The 12,957-nt window shown below is 32.6% G+C and overlaps 1 protein-coding gene across 2 annotated transcripts in view; it reads left to right on the top strand.

Annotated features, from left to right (window-relative positions):
- Positions 1-12,957, top strand: part of LOC129800611 (nuclear hormone receptor FTZ-F1) — a 130,636-nt gene that overhangs the window by 73,772 nt on the left and 43,907 nt on the right. The window lies entirely within an intron of this gene.

The raw sequence follows: 12,957 nt of genomic DNA, 5'->3' as shown, positions 1-12,957 counted from the left end.
GCCCATATAGCCAACTATCTTATTCGCCATTTTTTTCACTCGAATGACATTTCGAAAAATACCCAAAAAAAAAGCACCCAAAAACACCCAAATTGAAGTTCTATATATTTGCCACTGGCGCTGATGTCGCTAATCCTCGTGAATGTCACTAAATGTCATGAATTTAGAAGAAAAGCTAAACTTTATCCCTCAAATATGGGGCTGATAGTATCTGCACACCAATCCTCATTTTTCGGGCTGATTTCTAAGCCGATGCCTGTGTCTATTTTGGGCTCTAGTATCATCGATTATAGGTCCTTTGAATGAATTTTCCTAACTTAATCCTCCAGTGTCAAATTTTACAAGCTAAATATTGAACTAAGGAGTAAACTTATGAGAAAACATTGATTTATGTTTCCCCTTTTCAGAAACACGAAGCCTTTTTCGTGTTTGTTGCCTTATTTCTGATTCTGCTGCAATGAAGATTGCGTTTCCACGTTTCTAGGGGAAAATATTCTCCCTTCGAACGTTCATGCCTTGGAATAATGTGAATTTTCTTTTACTTTTAGTAAGATACTTGCACATTTCTATTATATATTAGTAAGCTTATCATCAGTTATTGATAATTATGTATAAGTCTCTTTGGAAAATCAAAGAAAATTCACATTATTCGAAGGCATGAACGTTCGAAGGGGGAGTACTTTCCCTTAGTTATTTTACCCGAGTTTCAAATTCCGCATATAGGATTTTTTGTGTTTTCAGCAATGTTTCTCCGTTTTAAAGCGTGTTTCCACGTATCCCGTGTTTCCAATAACGTTTCCTTGTTTCTGAAAGATGCGGAAACCGTTTCTCGGCCAATTGGCCTGTCCGGTACACCTTTTAAATCGAGAAAAGTAACTGAAATCAAAATTCACATCCCTTCCTTTCTCAAACTCTTCTTCTTCTTTAGAACGTCACAAGAAATTCAATTTGGTTCCAATTCATTTTTGAGTGCGAAAGACTGAGATAGACATATGCAAAACGTTAGACAAAGGATATGAATTTTGATTTCTTTAACTTTTCGTGATCCTCGTGATTCAAAAGGTGTGACGAAGTCCTTACGGCTCCGGCACACCTTTTAGATCAAGAAAATTTCATGAAGTCGAAATTCGCATCCCTTTCTTTCTCACATGTTTTCCATATAACTATCTCATTCTTTCGTATACCAAATTCGATTTAGCTAAATTAAATTTGGTGTGATGTTCAAAAGAAGAAGAAGAGTGCTAGAGAGTAAGATAGACATTTGCAAAGTTTTTAAGAAAGAAAGGGATGTGAATTTTGACTTTATGAAATTTTCCTGATCTAAAAGGTATGCCGGAGCCACTATGCCTCGCACACCTGTTAGGGCGGTAAAATTTCATGAAATCAAAATTCATTTCTCTTTCTCTCTCAAAGAATTTGCATAAGTCTATTCCTCTCTTTCGGACTCAAAATTGGACTGAATTAAATTTAATTTGGTGTGATGTTCAAGAGAAGAAGAAGAAGAATGTGTAAGAGTAGGGTAGACGTATGCAAAAGTTTTAAGAGAAAAAAGGATGTGAATTTTGATTTTATGAAATTTTTCTGGTCTAAATTCGGATTCATTAAAATTGATATTCAAACATTCTACCATCATGAAATTCCACAGAAATTCACTTGTGCAGCAAATGCATTCTTGTTTACATTGTTGACAATTACAGTATGAAGCAATATCGAAAATTCGAAGAGGAAGAACAGCCAGCGCCAAAACGGCGAATATGTAAACTTCCACTTTGGTCTTCCGGTAAATTTTCGAATAAGTTTGACTTATCTTTGGAGAGTGATTTTGTCTCTTCGAAAGGTTATTACTGAACGCAGATCCAATATTTCGTAAATTGTCTCACAAAAAAAAAATTCTACGCAAGATTTGAAGAATTTGCGTTGATAAGAAAAACAAAATTATAGCGAACAGAATTAATTTTAGACTTGAGAACATTTTTTTCCTGCTTTTAAATTGATTCAATCGTAAGTAGGTCAGGTTGTGCTTAGAATATTCAACTCACCAATTTCAATGGGAGGCTTAAAGTATTGAGAGAGAGAGAGTGCTAGATCTTACAACAACGGCATTCCCACTCAAAAAAATTCACTCTCAAAGAGACACTCTTGGAATTTTATTTAACAACATTTTCTGTGGTTTGAAAAAGATTAAGAAGAAAAAAAGAACAATATTTCGTAGTCCTAAATTTATATTTTATTTCTCTAAAAAAGAGATGCAAAAGTGTGTGGCGGAAAATGAAAATCAAATGAATGTTAGCACAGTTTAGCAAATTACCCAATTCTGAATTAATCACCACACACTAAAATATTTAATTGGTAAAAAAGTGCACTACACAAATGCTTTTAAAGCGCCATTCAAAGAAAAAAGCCTCCGGTGTGTGAGGGTTTTTGATGGAAAGCAGTACAGGTGTTTTGATTTTTTAAGTGGGGTATTTCCAATTGAAATTATTTGTTTTAATTTGAAAATTATTTTTTTCTTACTATTCAGTTAAGTGTCATTCAGACCAGATGTGTGCAAGAACCGTTTAAAACCGAATAAACGTCAAAATAACTTTGTTTAGGTAGTGTTTTGAACATTGACGTACAAGTTTCATTTGACGTTTTTTCGGTTTCAAACGGTTCTTGCACACTTCTGATTTAGATGGAGGCATTTTGAAATGCATTGTGCTTTGCTATGCACCGGTGTGTCTTGGAAAACCGACCGTAGAGGTTGGTTTCTTAGATAAAATATTCTAGCTGTCAGTTAAGATCCCTCTTAGTGTCTTGACTAAAAAAGAAATTTGGTCAAATTGAAAAAGGGAAAAACAATCCATTAAGTCACTTAGAGCGATCTTTTCAGAGATATTGTGATTAAATTCTGAAAATCCAAAGTTTCAAAAGGACAAAAGGAACCTGCGATGGTTTCCTCTCCCGGGAACTTAAAATTAGGACTGAAAATGTTCAGATGAATTTATCAGAGCTGAGATTCTTCATACATTGAGAAAAGAGGATGCGATTAACTTTTTTCCTCATAACTTTAACACTTTTTAGGTGTAAAAATATATCAACATTTTTTAATGTTAATTTTACACCTTTTTAAGGGCAAAATTAACATGAAAAAGGGTAACTTTAACCCCCAATACACCTAAAAAGGGTAATATTTACAACGATTTCGGATCAATACTGTAGGGTAAAATTAACATTTCCGGAATGTTAAACATTCCGGAAATGTTTATTTTACCTAATTTTACCCTGCAGTATTGATCCAAAATCGATGTAAATATTACCCTTTTTAGGTGTATTGGGGGTTAAAGTAACCCTCTTTCATGTTAATTTTACCCTTAAAAAGGTGTAAAATTAACATTAAAAAATGTTACTATACTTTTACGCCTAAAAATGTTACAGTTACGGGGAAAAAAAGTTAATCGCACCCTCTTTTTTTTCGGTGTATCCATGAAATTCAAGAAGTCACCCAATCATACTTACGACTTTTCTCAATTTTCGAATGATTTATGAAATATTTGGAGCCTGTGCTCCTTCAGCAACTAACTGATTCTGAATTTTTGGAGTTGATAATCATGAGATCATTATCAGAGTTGCTTATAATGCTGTTATCAACCCTCTGAATTGAAACTCTGGTTCTGTCAGTGGCATTTTTCAGATGCACTTGTGCCTGATATCCAAAAATTTTGACGATTTTATGTCGTGATTTTCCTGATTTTCCATAGAATTAAACAATTGACGACCCAGATTTCTTCCGGCTGTACAGTAGACTCTCGCTGAATCGGCTCTTTTTCAATCGGGCGAAAAATGTTGTTGACAATTTTCACGTTTAATTATGAAGCTAATTTGCTGAAATTTGCTGTAGTTCTTTCTATTTTATCGTGATTCATTAATTGAGCGCTTTTTGTGGAATTTACAAAGGCTTTGACTCCCAAATCTATCGCTAAACCGGATGACATTTTGCCCCAAATACCCAATTGAGAGAGAGTCTACTGTCGTCTACTGGACGATTTATCCTCCATCTTTTAACTTCTACTAACTTGTTATTTTAATGTATAAATTGACCATTGAAAACTTTAGAAATGTGCAAACCCACCATTTGTTTTTTCAAATGATATAAGTTCGAAATATAACTGGGTTAATAGAAGTTAATTGCACGTATTTGACCACTTTGAGTAATTTTTACAAATGTGTCAAGAAACTTTTGGCCAATGAAAAATGCTCAATTTAAGGAAAATGTTTGTTTTTTATATAGTACACACTAGGAGAAATTTCTTTAAAAAAATGTCTTTTTAAAGAAAATTTCTCCTATCCTTGTAGGCAGAAATGTCACAATTTTTTAAAAAAGGAAATTTTTTACGAAAATTGCTTCTAGTATGTAGACACCATAAAACAAAATGAATTATTATTTTTTAAATACATAAATAACATCTATCGATTACAAGCATCTCATTTACAAAAAGAAAAATTTGAAAAAGTTATTTTTCCTATCATTATTTCCATTTGATTTTCCGAACATAGATTTGTCAAGAAACTTATGGCCGTCACTGTACATTCAGGCTTTAAGTTTTTTTTTCTCCCGTCAAAAATATTTTAGGTTTGATTATCCATATTCTTGGGTACTCAAGAGTCCCAAAAGATGCGAAAGAGTTACCTATACCAAATTGAACCAAAGAAAAGAGGTTGCAAAATGAAGGATTATGGTAATTGTTCCAAATTTCGGCATAGTTGCTTGCAAGCGCCAATGTCTTAAGATTGAAATGTAGTATTTTTAATACAAAGTGACTTATTTTTTAAGGATTCCTTGGAAACTTGTAGATAGTTTATTGTTTTTATTTTTTCTAAAATAATTTTTAATACATTTTAAAATGAATAAAAATATAAACAAAACTTTGGGTAATATTTCGGACACGTTGATTCTCATAGGCATTTGCCGTTCTAGATTTCATCCAAATCCAAAGTCTTTTTCACATTATCTCTTTCGCCGACGTGGTATTTTGTTTTTTGTTTTTTTGCAATCTGAAAAATCATGGAAATTAGAGGAACAAAAGAAGTGTCCGAAATTGCAAACTGGCCGAAATTTAGTACATTTGCCCAATAGGAGCTCTGAAATATGTAAGTTCCCTGAACTTATAAAGCTTTTTCTTCTTCTTTAACTCAGTAGAAGGGGTTGGGAAAATCTGGGTGGTGTATTTCAAGGTCACTGTGGCCTCTCCTTGTCAAGGTCATCCGTGTAAAATTTGTGTAAATGCGGGAGTTTTCCAGAAGTGGAGAAAAATTGTATCTTTAGCTTCATTAATCACTATTTAGCCGATGTGTAGCCGGTACTGGCTTTTTGCGTGCGTTCTGTAATTGTGTAATAATTTGTAACTTTTCCCTTCATGATCGTGCAAGAAGAAAGTGAATTGAGACGATGAAATAAAAGAGAGAGAGAGAGACAATGAATGAAAGAAAAAGTATAAGACGACAGGTTTTGTGCCACTTTCGATCACCTCAGACGCTGATATTAAATAATTCTTCGACGATGCAATATTCACCTTTAATTCATCCGGCAGACATTAAAGAAAAAATGTTCATGTTTTTATTGTTATTATTATTTTGATCATAACTTTTTCCCTTAGTGTAAGACTTTAATAATGGGTTGTATCAGACTATTTGGTCGGGTTTTATTTTTTTTTTCGTTTGGGTTTTTGCGTTGAAGCTTTGAGGGATTGAGATTGAGGGTGGGAAGCTCGATAGGAGGATATCGAAGACGGTTATTTTCTTAGACATCGTCCTCGGATCAAACAGTGAGAGAGAAAGAGACAGAGATAGAATGAGAGAAAGAGATAGAGAATGAGGTGAAGAAATATTTGTGTATTATGCTTTGAGAGTCATTTCGAATGTTTCTTATATGTGTATCTTTGTTGTTCCTTCCGTCGTTCCGGATGATGTTGTCTCGTTCGAGTGACCCACTTTTGCCACGATAAATTGTTGTGTGTTGCTTGCTGCTGCCTTTTTTTTCATGTGAAACTCCAACTCAAGGTGGTATGAGTCTGCCACCCATTTGTATTTATGTATAGGAATATATATATATATATATATATATATATATATATATAATATATATATATTGAGAGTTAAAAGAGCGTGCGCCATACGACAAAGTTTTCTCAGTGTTTATTATTTAATTTTGTTGTAAAGCTTTTATACATTTTTGAGCATTTTCATGTGTATATATGACTCCTGAGCCTCACGATGTATTTGTGAGCTTTTTCGAACGGGGTAGAGTGGGGGACAGAAGAGCTTTCAAGTGCCGACAGTGTCTAGCTTAAAGAAACATGATGGACTTTTTCACTATTGCCCCACTCGATTGAGACACACTCAAGTTCCGATGAGGAAAATCCGCATGTAAAAACAATGGTGAAGGAAAATTCGTAGTTCGAAGTTATAAGAGTGGGCATTCAATGAAAATTTCCCTACGTCATTGTCTTTGGGTGTGTTTATTTTGGATAAAAAATCAATCGTCGTAATCACTTGGTTTTCCAAATCGGTTGGGAAATGTACTCTTAGTATTTGACCATGAAAATTGTAAAAGAGAAAAAAAAATAAGAGTTTTCTAACATTCGGACACCACTTAAAGTCGGACACTGCGAAAGTCGGACTATGAATCTGTAGTAAGACACGATATTGAGCAGTTTATATATTCGTTTTTCCAAATTTTATCCTAGATGATTTTTATCTGTTTGGATTTATTTCTATATAAGTGTACGAAATTTCGACCAGCTTGCAATTTCGGGCAGTTCTTTCTTTCCTTAAATTTCCATGAATTAGTAATTTTCGTATACTCTACAGATTATACAATGCAAAAAACAAACAAATAGGGTGAGTGTACCAAATTCCGGCCAGCTTGCAATTTCGGCCACCTTTTTTGTTCCTCGAATTTTCATGAAGTTTTAGATTTTACGTACTCTAGACATTATACAATGCAAAAGAATAACAAAAAATTTAGCTTCGACAAACGAGATGACGTGAAAAAGGCATTGGAAGAATTCCTGAAGGGCAAGGAACTAAGAGAATGAAGGTGGCCGAAATAGGGCACCAAAGCTATGTTTATATTTTTATTAATTTTAAAATGTATTAAGAATGATTTTAGAGTAAATAAAGACGGTAAACTCTTTACAAGGTTCCAAGCAACACTCTTACAAAAAAAAAGAATAAAAAAATCAATTTGTATTTAAAATATTACATTTAAAACTTGAGACTTTGACGCTTGCATGCAACTATGCCGAAATTTGGCACACTTACCCTAATCGTTGGTTTGCTTTTTTACCACGATAATTCTTGTAAAGTTACACGAATTATGCATTTCAACAAAACGTGTAATCTGAAAATGTGTAATTTAAATTTTATGTAATTGTAAACCTTGTAATCAACTGGGAATGATTACACAGTTTTGTATATTTTCTTGCATATTTCGTGTAAAATTACACAGTTTTCAAATAAAAGGTGTACAAATTACACAGTTTTCAGACAAAATGTGTACAAATTACACAAATGTGTATTAGTACACAGGATTACATGTTTAATGCAAAATTTACAATGAAAATCATGGTAAAGTAGCCAAAATTTTTTTTCTGTGTAGGATTTTCTATAAAAGTCGGACAGTATGGAAAGTCGGACTCACCGACTCGCAGTCAATCGATTTTTATTCGAGATCCTCTTGAAGACATGAGTCTTATGCCACACGGTATCGAAATATTTCTCCAGACCGAAAGTAACTAGGCTTGTAGACCGTTTTTGAAAGCCGTAAAGTATAGTATTTGAATAAAGAAGAGTGATAGGATAACTTGCTAAAAGTCGGACACATCGATAGTCGGACACTGAGAAAAAAAGAGGGTGCGATTAACTTTTTTTCCTCATAACTTTAACACTTTTTAGGTGTAAAAATATATCAACATTTTTTAATGTTAATTTTACACCTTTTTAAGGGTAAAATTAACATGAAAGAAGGGTAACTTTAACCCCTAATACACCTAAAAAGGGTAATATTTACACCGATTTCGGATCAATAATGCAAGGTAAAATTAACATTTCCGGAATGTTATTTTAACTTTTTCGGATTTTCCTCAGTGGACTAATACCGAAAATGGACACAGGATCCTGGAGGATCAGCCCAGACTATCATAAACTGAGGATTTAGAATCAAGAATTTGCGTAAATTTCTATTAAATTTGCACATTTTGATTGTAGAAAGATTTCTTAATTGCAATATCAATGAATTTTTCGTAGAAATAGGTGCTCTCTGACCTTCCCATTGCTCCAACACAGAGAAATCCGAAAAAGTTAAAATAACATTCCGGAAATGTTTATTTTACCGAGCATTATTGATCCGAAATCAGTGTAAATATTATGCTTTTTAGGTATATTATGGGTTAAAGTTACCCTTTTTCATGTTAATTTTACCCTTAAAAAGGTGTAAAATTAACATTAATAAATGTTGATATATTTTTACACCTAAAAAGTTTTAAATTTCTGAGGAAAAAATGTTAATCGCACCCTCTTTTTTTCTAAGTGATAGTACCCCACTCTCCCCAAAATTTCCTTGAGGAAAATATGCTACTCCTCAAGTCAATTCAAGCCTTTTATTTAACTTTTCCCAGAATCAGCAAAAGTGTGAATTAGAGCAAAAGAACAAGTCATAGAAGAGATAATAATAAATTAATCTCAAGAGCTTTTTACCCTTCTGAAAAATCCACCAAAAATATTGTTGTTAATATACCAAAAAAAAAAATCACCCAATAATTAAAATTTATAGCACGATGGTTGGAAAAAATAAATCACCCACCCACCAATTTACTCTAAAAGTAGGTCAACCGAGAGAATTATATTCTTGATAATTATCCAATACATATATTGAAGTCTTTCTATATATCAAAATAAAGCAACATAGAGATGGAATAATTTCAAAAAACTGAAATTGCAATCTCCAAATCAGTCAAATGGAAAAAGAAATATGAATCATCCTGATTTAGTAAACATAGAATAAATTTCTGTTACAGAAAATCATGTGCAGAATTTGCAAGTTTCTCATTGACCTTTTCATCTTTCTCTCTTGTACACTTTCATTCATTAATCCGTCGTCCGCCTTCAAAAGCGCAACCCAACATTCTTGTCTTCAAGTTACTCATTTTTTGTCTCATGATCTTTTTCCTGGCATTCGATATTTTTAGTATATCGCGCGCGAAGATGAATGATGGAAATTTTTATTGCAACACATTCTGCAATTCTCCATAATGTCACACTCCCCTCTTCCTTTTCATGTCCAATTCTTTCTCAATCGCAAACCAAAAAAAAAAAACTTAACAAATTCTTCATGAAACAGTCTCCTCTCTTTTGCAGAGAGATCATGTATTTTATGCTCAGCAGCTTGAATCAATTTTTGCATCGCACCCCAGAAGAAAAAAAAAATATTGCGCTCTCAAGAATGTAATGGTATATTATATATATGATCCCAAGAATACAATTTAAAGTGCCTTGGAGGAAAATTACTTAAGACATTTTCTGAAATAAAACAACAAAACACTATAATCACAATAATACACTTTTAGGTCGACATTTGAGCACACACTCTGCCTGAAATTTGTGGCATAAACACAACAAAACTTGATGATTTTTTTCAGTCGAATTGTTGTTCCATAACTTCTGAGGAAGGGACAAGAAGATTTTTGATAAAATTGCATGGGAAACCACAGAGCGATTTTTTTGGCACAGGAAAAAAACAAAATGAAAAAGAATAATCAGAAAGACCTAAATTGGTAAAGACAATTTAAATAGATCACTAGGTCCAGGAATATATTGATAAACTAACTAAAAATGCTTATTTTAAATTAATTTAATGTGAAGTTCAAAGGAAGAAGAAGAAGAAAGAGTAAGAGTAGAATAGATGTATACAGTTATTCAGAATGTATAACTGTATGTATACAGTTATACAGTTATACAGAATAGATGTATACACCCTTTTAATGGTAAAATTAACATGAAAAAATGTAACTTTAACCCCTAATACACCTAAAATGGGTAATATTTACACTGATTTTGGGTCAATACTGCAGGGTAAAATTAACATTTCCGGAATGTTATTTTAACTTTTTCTGATTTCTCTTAGTGATCGAACCAGATCGAACATCTTACGAATTTAACTAGATTTTTTCAAGAGAAGTACGAATTTTAGTAAAATCTGTTGATTTAGGTGAAGAGTAAGTTACGACAATTGCTGGTTAAAGCTGCAAAATGTTGCTTAGCTGGGGCAGAATTAGCCTGGGGTAAAATTAGACTCCGATCTCCCCAACTTCATATTATAGCCTTAGTCAAATAAGGATAATAAATCAAGAAAATTAAGGAAAGGTGCTAGAAAACAATTCAATTTCCCAAGAAAGAAAAAATGCGTTCTAAGAAATAAAAAAAATTAAAATGTTTAACCTTTTTTACGTAATTATTTTCCAAAAATTGATGCTCTGGTGAATATTTCCTAAATGATTTGGATTCTTTGAATACGATACCGCTATCCGTTTAGCATTTTCTAGAGATTCTTTTGTTCTAGAAATCCGTTTATTAAAACTGACCACTTGGGGTAAAAAGTAATAAAAGGTATGGGGCAAAAAGTAACAAAAACCGAAGCAATTTTCGATGTCTCAATTCGAAAAGAAACGTCGTTGCCATGTGTCGCCGCGTGTTGTTGTTGTAGACAGTAATGGTGATGAAGATCCGAAAGTATAAAACACGCACAGCTCAATTCAGGAGGATAAAAATTCTTTCGAGTTTTTACTGAACCTGAGATAATTAGTTTATAAAGAACACAAAACACTTCTTTCCATTATTTTTTTTGTTTTCTTTTTAAAAATAGTGTTTGAAAAATAACTTGAAAAGTGCTTTTCTCATTCAGATAAAAAATGCTATTCTACAGAGATGTAGATAAATAAATTTCCTATGAAAATATGTCATCTAAAATTTAAAATTAATTAAATTAGTTAAATTTCCCACTAAACTGCACGAATTAGAAATTTCTGGGGTGTTCGGGTAACTTCTACAAAAATAAACTATCCGTTTTGTGACTTTTTGTCCCAGCCTCTATTACTCTATTACAGCCTCTATTACAAAAATAGCAGTTGGCAGCCATGAGTCTCTGAGTTATTGTTTCAAAAAAGTCATTTTTTTTTGGGAATTTATCAGGAGTGACACGATAACTTATTTTCGATACTATCGACTGTCGATTATGAAAACTTTAAAAGATAGCTATACTTCCTGTAATTAATATAGATGTTCATCAACAGTCTCATTCTTTTAAGAACGTCACAGTGAATGTCCCAATAATCCGTAATAAGTCGATATTCACTTAATCTAACAGATTTAGATTTATCGATACTATCGATTCGATAGTGTCGAAAAGTTATTATTCCACCCCAGAAATGGCAAGAAATCGATAAATTGAGTTTCAATTTATTACAAACCGTGGAGTTTCGGCAATATTCGGACACTATTGGAGTAATACTGAGTGACATTTCTGAGTGACTGAGTGACAGTCTTGTGCTGTCTTCGTGTCTTGTCGTGTCCAGAGAGTTGTTCTTTGGAATAATTTGCCTAGAGAAGAGAAACGTCGGCTTATCCAAGCATTTATGGCCATTTAGGCTTTTTGCTTGTTTTTTTTCTCATTCTCAATTCTATAACAACCTGACAATATCATATGACAATGTTATCAAAAATTTTCATAGTATATTCCACAGCAGGGTATCATTGAGGTTCTGTGAGCAGCGAATTGTCAGTGCAAGGAGCTCCAAGATTGATTTGAATCGTATTTTCGAATAATCCTTTCGAATTTACCATTTAAAAAATTTTGAATTTATCATATGACATTGTCATATTCTTATAGAATCCCCTATATAGTAAAGTTTAAAAATGAAGAATTATTACATTTCTTAACCAATTCTATTATGTTGATCATTCTTTCGGTGCGCAAGCTTCCATAATAGAACTCACTCTTAGAACTACCTCTGTTTGGTGGTGCCCCGTTTTCCCCTAAATCATTGTGCATAAAAGATATAATCTAGAGAAAAAACTTGAAAATAAATTAAGATATAGGGTAAATTAAGCTAATTAAAAACCTACTCCAAATGGAAATTTTTCGCTACTCCAAATGGAAACGTCATTGTTTTCATGATAAATACAGCACTAAATTATTATATTTATATATTTTCTATACCACAGTTGCATTATTTAGTTAATTTAGCTCCAAATAAAGCGAAAATCCATTCATATTCACAAATTTCAATATGTTAATTTCTCAGAAAAATTAAAAGTGTACCTTTTCACCATCGAATTTTTCATCGATCGACCATTTTTTCCAATGAAAAACACAATGACGTGACTGTTGTTTATTCGTTTGGTTTAACATTTATGTCATATTTCTGGCTAATTTTAGTTAAATTAAGTGGTAATATTTATTGTTAACTGTACGTGAAGTTTTCAAATGAAATAATTACCTATTTCGTGAACAAAAAGGGGTTTTCTGAAGTGTTTGCAAATGCTTCAATAGGACACCCTGGAAATATGATTTTTTTTGGAGAGGTTTTGGAGAGAAGACCAGAAATGAGAACAAATCTTGCATTCAAGAGCAACTCAACAAAATTTAGGAAGCCTTTCGTCGCGGTTTCACTTACATTTTGTTTCCAATTAGAAATTTCCCTTGTCTCCATTTAGATTAATTGGTTTCCAATAGAAGCATTTTACGCTCGCATATTTTTTCTTGTATTTAAGAAGTTTTCAAATTATATCTAAAGAATTTTCACTAAACAGTAACATTCTAGAAGAGTCAATGAGCAAATTTATGTAATTCTCTTCAGAGAAAATATGAACTTAATGTGTTGAATCTTCTGTCAAAGTTAAAGCGTCTGGAAATGGTTTTGA

The sequence above is a fragment of the Phlebotomus papatasi genome, chromosome 2, assembly GCF_024763615.1.
Source record: "Phlebotomus papatasi isolate M1 chromosome 2, Ppap_2.1, whole genome shotgun sequence".
In the NCBI taxonomy this organism is placed as follows: Eukaryota; Metazoa; Arthropoda; class Insecta; order Diptera; family Psychodidae; genus Phlebotomus; species Phlebotomus papatasi.
The sequence above is the reverse complement of the archived record's forward strand: the minus strand, read 5'-3'. Positions and strand labels throughout refer to the sequence as shown.